This window comes from Schistocerca cancellata, chromosome 2 (genome assembly GCF_023864275.1).
Source record: "Schistocerca cancellata isolate TAMUIC-IGC-003103 chromosome 2, iqSchCanc2.1, whole genome shotgun sequence".
In the NCBI taxonomy this organism is placed as follows: domain Eukaryota; kingdom Metazoa; phylum Arthropoda; class Insecta; order Orthoptera; family Acrididae; genus Schistocerca; species Schistocerca cancellata.
Genome location: NC_064627.1, coordinates 298,317,647 through 298,326,606, shown reverse-complemented (window position 1 = coordinate 298,326,606; position 8,960 = coordinate 298,317,647). Strand labels below are relative to the sequence as shown.

Below are 8,960 nucleotides of genomic sequence, written 5' to 3'. Positions count from 1 at the left end.
GTTGTTGATGAATTTTAAAAATTCATTGCTGCCTTACTATAAATTAATTTTTGAGACAAAGATGATTTTCGTTTATTGCAAGTAATTAAACGCCCTTTAATGGTCGCCATAACCTGCCTATGTAACTGTTCCATTTCATCATTCACTGTTTATTTTATACTGGTGTTATAATAAAGGGCTGTCAACAAAGTCTGAAAAATTTGTACTGGCGCCAAACCGGCCCAAAGATTGTCACGTACTGGCGAGACATCCGCAATGTCTTTCCCATAACGCCACAGGAAGAAATTCAGAGGGGTTATGACAGAAGATGGCAGTGGCCACTTGGTTGGTCCATCACGTTCTATGCATCTCTGTGGAAATGTTCGGGCCTGGAACTCACGAACATATAAACTTCAGTGCAGTGGTTCGTCATCTTGCTAAAATATCACATTTGGCTCTAGAACAAAAAGCTGAGGGACAGCAAATTGTTCAAGTATTTGCAGACAAACATTTCCCGTTACTGTTTCATCGAGGAAGGAAAATAGCCTTTTATTAGTGTATACTACACAGTCACCTTTTCGCCCTCTCTGACAGGTTCCCGAAAACTGTGTGGGTTTTCCGGACCCATGATTCGAATGTTATGGCAATTAACCTTCCCACGTGCTTCATCAAAGACTTCATCAAGACACTTCCTAGGTAGACTGGGTTTTGACAGATTCGACCCAACATCTCAATAGTATAGGAGTCTGGTCTTGGACTACTAGAGTCGTCAGAAGAGCCGTGAGGTGTGTGGTGGTGAGGACCTAGCGTCAAGAATACATCACTGACAACAACACATTTAATAGGCAGTAAGTAACACAGAATTGTGTTCGAAACCTGCATCCCTCAGCCGAGCTTTTGAAGTAGCGCCTCACCAGCAGCAGGAGGCTGACGTGCACTCGAACCAGCATAACGAAACATGTGATGCGGCAGCCATCAGTGTGACCTTGGAAGTTGGCGCTGCTGCTGGCAGTAGCAGCGTCATTCCAGCCAGACTCGTGGTTCCACAGGGGTGCCGAGGGCCGACCACCATAGCCTCCCCTCTGACTGGATACTTCCAACTGACACAAGGGCTGAGACTTCACGCTGGGCAGTCGGTAATCAGCTCTCGGCACTCGACCGTCTGCTAAAAAGGGTGGGGTATTAATGTTGACGCCTTCCGTGCGCTCTGCGACGCTGGGAGTGGCTATGACATCATGTGCCCGGTTTTCCTACGCTGTCAGCTTTCGTAATGGCTTCAGGCATTCGACACTTTACCTTTCACAACTTTGAAACTTCCTGGCAGATTAAAACTGTGTGCCCGGCCGAGACTCGAACTCGGGACCTTTGCCTTTCCCGGGCAAGTGCTCTACCAACTGAGCCACCGAAGCACGACTCACGCCCGGTACTCACAGGAGAGCTTCTGTAAAGTTTGGAAGGTAGGAGACGAGGTACTGGCAGAAGTAAAGCTGTGAGTACCGGGCGGAGTCGTGCTTCGGTAGCTCAGTTGGTAGAGCACTTGCCCGCGAAAGGCAAAGGTCCCGGGTTCGAGTCTCGGTCGGGCACACAGTTTTAATCTGCCAGGAAGTTTCATATTAGCGCACACTCCGCTGCAGAGTGAAAATCTCATTCTGGTTTCACAACTTTCTTTCCTGTTGGCTTGACTCTTGAATATTTATTGCTGCGTCGTACATAGCCTTCCTTACGAAACTCTGCTTTGTTACTAGTATGACGGTATCTTTCGGCTTCCCTGATGCCATTCTCCCTCTCTTGCGGACTTGGGCGGCCTATGGTATCACCGAGCTGCGATGGCTTCAGAACTCGCAGCAACTCGCTCAGCATTTCCCCGTAGCTGGCAGTTCACACGTCATTGACAAAGGCAGCTCGGCTTCCGGGAGCTGCCAAGGTAGGACTCGGACGAATTTTTAGCGTACGCCGGCGTTATTATCCTGGGGCGTAACAACAGCAAATTATTGACCAAGCTGCAGGTAGCTTCGCTTTAGTGCTTGCACCATTTGAATTTTGTACGCGCACAAATGAAATCGCTTCTACAGAACGTTGTGGGCGAGGGATGTTCAGCTCTCGTGATGCTCAGCGGACTGACTTCAATGATATTCTGTGGAAGTCCCGTCTGATCTTCTCTACCATTTCGTCGGCTGTGCTTTCTCTGCCAAAAGCTGACTGCCTGTTTACGTTCCAAGTGGCTGGGAATCTGTCATGCTAAGCTTTAATCATCTTTGAAATCCGTATCGGAAATTTCTTTGGGTAGCAATGGATGATATCGTTTTCGCACACCATACCGCGCCTTGGGCTCTCTCTAGAGGTGTAATAATTCCTTAGCTTCTGGAACAAAAGAAAATTAATCGTTTAGAACAAAATCTGCATAAAACGTTTGAGTTTCTTTAGATGATACAACAAACCGTATTAACGTCTCACAGTTTATTTTAGTTGCATTTGGAAATCGGGGGGTTTCGTGTATAAACAAGAAATTCGATTGCAAATGAAATCCATACATATTATAAATACGTATGTATGTACGTTTGTATGTATCCATGCATGTTCCCCATCCCGTCCTAAATTGAACCAAATTTGGTACATAAACAACTTACTTTCGAAAATCAAGCGCTGTGGCGTTAAGAATCATTTGCATATCAAAGGATTGGGTGTGGAGATGAAAAAGGCATGTAACCAACGACACCAAATACCCACGCCATTATTTGAGAATGAGAGCATCAAACTTTACCGATGGTTTCAAACATCTGCGAGGCGTTTTCTGATTGATACCTCCCATAAAATGGTGAAAGAGGAAACGTTTATCGCTTACACACAGTTAAGGAGATACGGCATCATAAACATTGAGATGGGTCTAAATGAACTACAGGGCGAAATTCGCTAGAGAAACAGGTCAGATGTATGTACCAATATGTGTGAAATATGTTAGACATATTTGAAATATATTTGACTTGTACGTACACGGGTGAAGCTGTGGGTGAAAAGCTCCTCCTAAACTCCTAGTTCAATTTCATCCAAAGTATGTACTCTTGTTACTTACTATCAGGGAATAGGGGTAAGAACCAGCAAACTCTTGTAAGCGTATGCTTCCGCGGCCGTTGTCTTCTTCAATAAAATTCTTCAGGGTATCAGACCGCATCGTCATAATTTAAAATGCGCCAACGTTTCGGCCAGCGTTGCAGCTAGCCTTCATCAGGGCCTTACGTTAACATTACGTTAACGTAAGGCCCTGATGAAGGCTAGCTGCAACGCTGGCCGAAACGTTGGCGCATTTTAAATTATGACGATGCGGTCTTATACCCTGAAGAATTTTATTGAAGTAGCAAACTCTTATTGGGTTGGGAGTGACAGAGAGACAAGGGTGGTTAAAATGGTTCAAATGGCTCTGAGCACTATGGGACTTAACATCTGAGGTCTTCAGTCCCCTAGAGCTTAGAACTACTTAAACCTAACCTAAGGACATCGCACACATCCATGCCCGAGGCAGGATTCGGACATGCGATCATAGCGGTCGCGCGATTCCAGACTGAAGCGCCTAGAACCGCTCGGCCACGAGGGCCGGCCGAGAAGGGTGAGAGTCCGGGATATGGCAGCACAGTAAGAAGGGAGAAGGAGAGGGACTAATGGAAGATTGAAGTAAATACATACCCCTGCGACGCTGGGTTCTCAGTATTGTGTATTACTTCTTACACAACGGCAAGAAGAGGGGGCTACAGAGTGGTACAGCAGGGAAACTGGACAGGAATGGAAATGATTAGCGATCGCTTAAATACAGTGAACGTAAGTTGTAGTTAGCCTGTAGCATTATGCAAGCGTTGTGACGAAAGTTCACAAACGAACAATCAGTAATGAAGTCCGCCTGTTACAAGAAGTAAACTAATGAGCGTTGTACAGCGCCGTGAGGTTCCCGCTACTAAGGCACGAGAGAACTATTGAAGGCTAAGTAAGAGTGAAAACTGTCGACAACTGCGACTGAGACAAGGCTATGTATATGCCGCCGGCCATGCTACACTGAAGAGCCGAAGAAAGTGGTACACCCGTCTAATATCGTGCAGGGCCCCTCGAGCAATCAGAAGTGCCGCAACGCGACGTGGCACGGACTCGACTAATGTCTGGAGGGGACTGACACCATGAATCCTGCAGGGCTGTCCATAAATCCGGAAGTGTACGAGGGGGTGGAGATCTCTCTCTCTCTCTCTCTCTCTCTGCCCGTTCCAAGGCATCCCAAATATGCTCAATGATGTTCATATCTGTGGAGTTTGGCGGTCAGCAGAAGTGTTTAAACTAGGAGGCTTCTCAGCGCCGCGGAAGGCGTGGTTCAGCGGGAGCGCATGATTGTATCCGCCGGGTTCCGCGTTGTCTGTAGGAAACGTGCTTTTCCTTTGTGAACTGTGAGACATCGAAGAGGATGGTATCGATCTACGATAGCACACTCAGCTAGTTGTTGTTGTTGTGGTCTTCAGTCCTGAGACTGGTTTGATGCAGCTCTCCATGCTACTCTATCCTGTGCAAGCTTCTTCATCTCCCAGTATCTACTGCAACCTACATCCTTCTGAATCTGCTTAGTGTATTCATCTCTTGGTCTCCCTCTACGATTTTTACCCTCCACACTGCCCTCCAATGCTAAATTTGTGATCCCTTGATGCCTCAAAACATGTCCTACCAACCGATCCCTTCTTCTAGTTAAGTTGTGCCACAAACTTCTCTTCTCCCCAATCCTATTCAATACCTCCTCATTAGTTACGTGATCTACCCACCTTATCTTCAGCATTCTTCTGTAGCACCACATTTCGAAAGCTTCTATTCTCTTCTTGTCCAAACTAGTTATCGTCCATGTTTCACTTCCATACATGGCTACACTCCGTACAAATACTTTCAGAAACGACTTCCTGACACTTAAATCTATACTCGATGTTAACAAATTCCTCTTCTTGAGAAACGCTTTCCTTGCCATTGCCAGTCTACATTTTATATCCTCTCTACTTCGACCATCTTCGGTTATTTTACTCCCTAAATAGCAAAACTCCTTTACTACTTTAAGTGTCTCATTTCCTAATCTAATTCCCTCAGCATCACCCGACTTAATTTGACTACATTCCATTATCCTCGTTTTGCTTTTGTTGATGTTCATCTTATATCCTCCTTTCAAGACACTGTCCATTCCGTTCAACTGCTCTTCCAAGTCCTTTGCTGTCTCTGACAGAATTACAATGTCATCGGCGAACCTCAAAGTTTTTACTTCTTCTCCATGAATTTTAATACCTACTCAGCTAGTAAGACCTATAAATACAGCAGAAAGGTGTCACCCAACTGTAGTCCCACGATCTGTCAGAAAATGAATGTACAGAGAATAAATGTTTCGTGTTACTCACGGACAGACGCCGCCTTTATCTCGGCCGTACTGTATAAAGCAACGCGGAAGCTGTAGCTCGGTATCCGGGGCAGTGGCTGCTCGGTGAGTACAAATACGCACAGCAGTGGAGCGGCGGGCTGGCAGCGCCGTCAGTGGGTCAGGCCGCGCACAGTGGTGGTGCGCCGGCCAGGTTAAACGAGTTATTGATTGCAGCTTTGTTGCCGGCGGCCAGCCGTTTATTGGGGCCAGAGCAGAGCGGAGCGAGCCGGAGCCGGAGCCGGCTGATTGAATAGAGGCGGCCTGGCGCTCACTGCTGCTGCCAGGGAGGCTGAGCACGCCGCTGCACTGCAAGCGCCGGATCTGCACTTCATCTAGGGAAGTAGCAGCCCCGAGGAGGCACCACGCTAGTACCACTGAAAGCTACTTGTCACAGTCATACCTTTCTGTCCCTTACACTACTGTCCATGAAAATTGCTACACCAAGAAGAAATGCTGATGATAAACGGGTATTGATTGGCTCGTACAATATACGAGAACTGACATGTGATTACATTTTCACGCAATTTCGTTGCATAGATCCTGAGAAATCAGTACCCAGAACAACCACCTCTGGCCGTAATAACGGCCTAGATACCCCTGGGCATTGAGTCAAACAGAGATTGGATGGCGTGTACAGGTACAGCTACCCATGCAGCTTCAAAATGATACCACAGTTCATCAAGAGAAGTGACTGGCGTATTGTGACGAGCCAGTTACTTGGCCGCCATTGGCCAGACGTTTTCAATTGGTGAGAGATCTGGAGAATGAGCTGGCAAGGGCAGCAGTCGAACATTTTCTGTATCCCGAAAGGCCCGTATAGGACATGCAACATGCGGCCGTGCATTATCCTGCTGAAGTGTAGGGTTTCGCAGGGATCGAATGAAGGGTGGAACCACAGGTCGTAACGTCCACTGTTCAAAGCGCGGTCAATGCGAACAAGAGGTGACCGAGACGTGTAACCAATGGCACCCCGTACCATCACGCCGGGTGCTACACCAGTATGGCGATGACGAATAAACGCTTCCAATGTGCGTTCACCGCGATGTCGCCAAACACGGATGCGACCATCATGATGCTGTAAACAGAACCCGAATTCATCCGAAAAAATGACATTTTGCCATTCGTGCACCCAGGTTCGTCGTTGAGTACACCATCGCAGGCGCTCCTGTCTGTGATGCAGCGTCAAGGGTAACAGCAGCCATGGTCTCCGAGCTGATAGTCCATGCTGCTGCAAACGTCCTCGAACTGTTCGTGCAGATGGTTGTTGTCTTGCAAACGTCCCCATCTGCTGACTCAGGGATCGAGTCGTGGATGCACGATCCGTTACAGCCATGCGGATAAGATGCCTGTCATCTCGACTGCTAGTGATACGAGGCCGTTGGGGTCCAGCACGGCGTTCCGTATTACCCTCCTGAACCCACCGATTCGATATTCTGCTAACATTCATTGTGTCTCGACCAAAGCGAGCAGCAATGTCGCGGTACGATAAACCGCAATCGCGATAGACTTCAATCCGACCTTTATCAAAGTCGGAAACGCGATGGTACGCATTTCTCCTCCTTACACGAGGCATCACAACAACGTTTCACCAGGCAACGCCGGTCAATTGCTGTTTGTGTATGAGAAATCGGTTGGAAACTTTCCCCATGTCAGCACGTTGTAGGTGTCGCCACCGGCGACAACCTTGTGTGAATGCTCTGAAAAGCTAATCATTTGCATATCACAGTATCTTCTTCCTGTCGGTTTAATTTCGCGTCTGTAGCACGTAATCTTCGTGGTGCAGTAATTTTAATGGCCAGTAGTGTATTTCTTCCACCTATTCTAAACCGTAACTGCAGTATCGTGGCTTATCAGTACTGTAAGAGTCAGCGCCAGTGATGAGCAATAGGATGATGATATAAGCGGTGGGCACCTTTTCCTAGTTCAAGACCAGCTTCGTGTTCCTACTTGGTTGGTTGGCTGATTTGGGGGCAGGGGACCAAACAGAGTGGCCATCGGTTCCATCGGATTAGAGAAGGATGTCTGCATTGCTCTTTCAAAGGAGCCATCCCAGCATTTGCCTGAAGGGATTTAGGGACATCACGGAAAACATAAATCAGGATGGCCGGACGCTGGTTTGAACTGTCGTCCTCCCGAATGCGAGTCCAATGTGCCACCTCGCTCAGTGTTCCTAGTTAGTGCGCAACGTTACACCGATCTGTTGATAGCTAGCTCTACCAGCAACCATTCAGTGTACAAATACGAACGCCTGTTTTGGGCCTCCGCTTGCAACTAGCCATGGCTGCCGCAAGTTGTCAAGAGTCTAGAAATTCTTCAGCAACAAGTTGAGTAAACTATATTTTTTTAAAGTGAACTTCTACCAACAAATTTTTTGCTTACCTTCCCAGATTTGTACGGTGACATATCTCTTGCGTCACCTTCCACCCATTTCTCGTAGCAACGAGGATATATCATTTGGCACGTGGGAGCATAACGATTGCCGATAGGCATCAAAACAATAATTATACGTCCAGGTGTCCAAAGGCATGAATTATTTGCCCGTGCATTGCCCCAACACCACTCCCGTAAGTCAGCCTACATTTCTCAAACGGCAAGCTGCTTGAGAGCTGGGGAGTGGTTGGTGCTGGTGGTGTTTCATTACATTACTTTAAATTACATTTAACGTTTTCCACGGATCCCTTGGAGAGTAGTCTCTGGGATGTGGAATGAGTCAAAGCTTCTTTTTTACTCAGATGCATGGGTATTGTACAATTCTAATGCAGACAGAGTTATGAGCTATAATCCTTGTGAAGATATTCATCGATGGAGTACAAGGAGTTGTCCAACAGAAAGTTCTTTAATTCACTCTGAAACCGATCTTTACCAGTTACAAGATCTTTGATATGCTCTGGTTGTTTTATATTTTTTGTGTGCGTGACATACAACTGGAGATCTTATAACTGTAATTAACTGTAAATTATACTTTCCTTTGAATAAAATGTGGAGTAGTAAAATTTACGATGGTTTCATAACAACGTAACGTTCCCCATCCCCCCCACCCGTGTTGGTGTTCCACGGTTAATAAAAAACCAAATTTAAACATTAAACATAATTATAACAGCAACTTCGTTCAGGATGATCACAATAGTCTGATATTAAACTTCACTTTATCACATTCGGCCATGAGACAAGAAATGTTAACAAAACAGAGTCAAGTCGAATTATACTTAATGATATTTAATCACTATAAAATGAGTATTTGCTCTTACAGTTAGTAGCAAAGTATGTGTACCTATAACGTCTAATGCACATTATATAGAAAACATAGCAAAACATCAGACATGCGTACATTAAGACACAAAGATTCATCAAAGATGATGATAAAACTGAATGCAAATGATGAGTATAAAAACAAAAACTGTCATGACAAATATTTAATGTTACAGTTACTGCAACTTCACTACCAGTGATACTCTCTGCTTGTGGATGGTAAAAGGCATTTATAGGTCATCACCAAATTCTTTATATTATCTTTTCACGTAAAAAACATTAGAAAGTAAAAACATATGTAACTCATGTA

At 45.9% G+C, this 8,960-nt stretch overlaps 1 non-coding gene across 1 annotated transcript; it reads right to left on the bottom strand.

Moving 5' to 3' along the window:
- Positions 1-1,314: 1,314 nt before the first annotated feature.
- On the bottom strand, positions 1,315-1,389 carry Trnas-gga (transfer RNA serine (anticodon GGA)). Its single transcript has one exon. It is a non-coding gene; the product is annotated as a tRNA-Ser (tRNA).
- Positions 1,390-8,960: the final 7,571 nt, after the last annotated feature.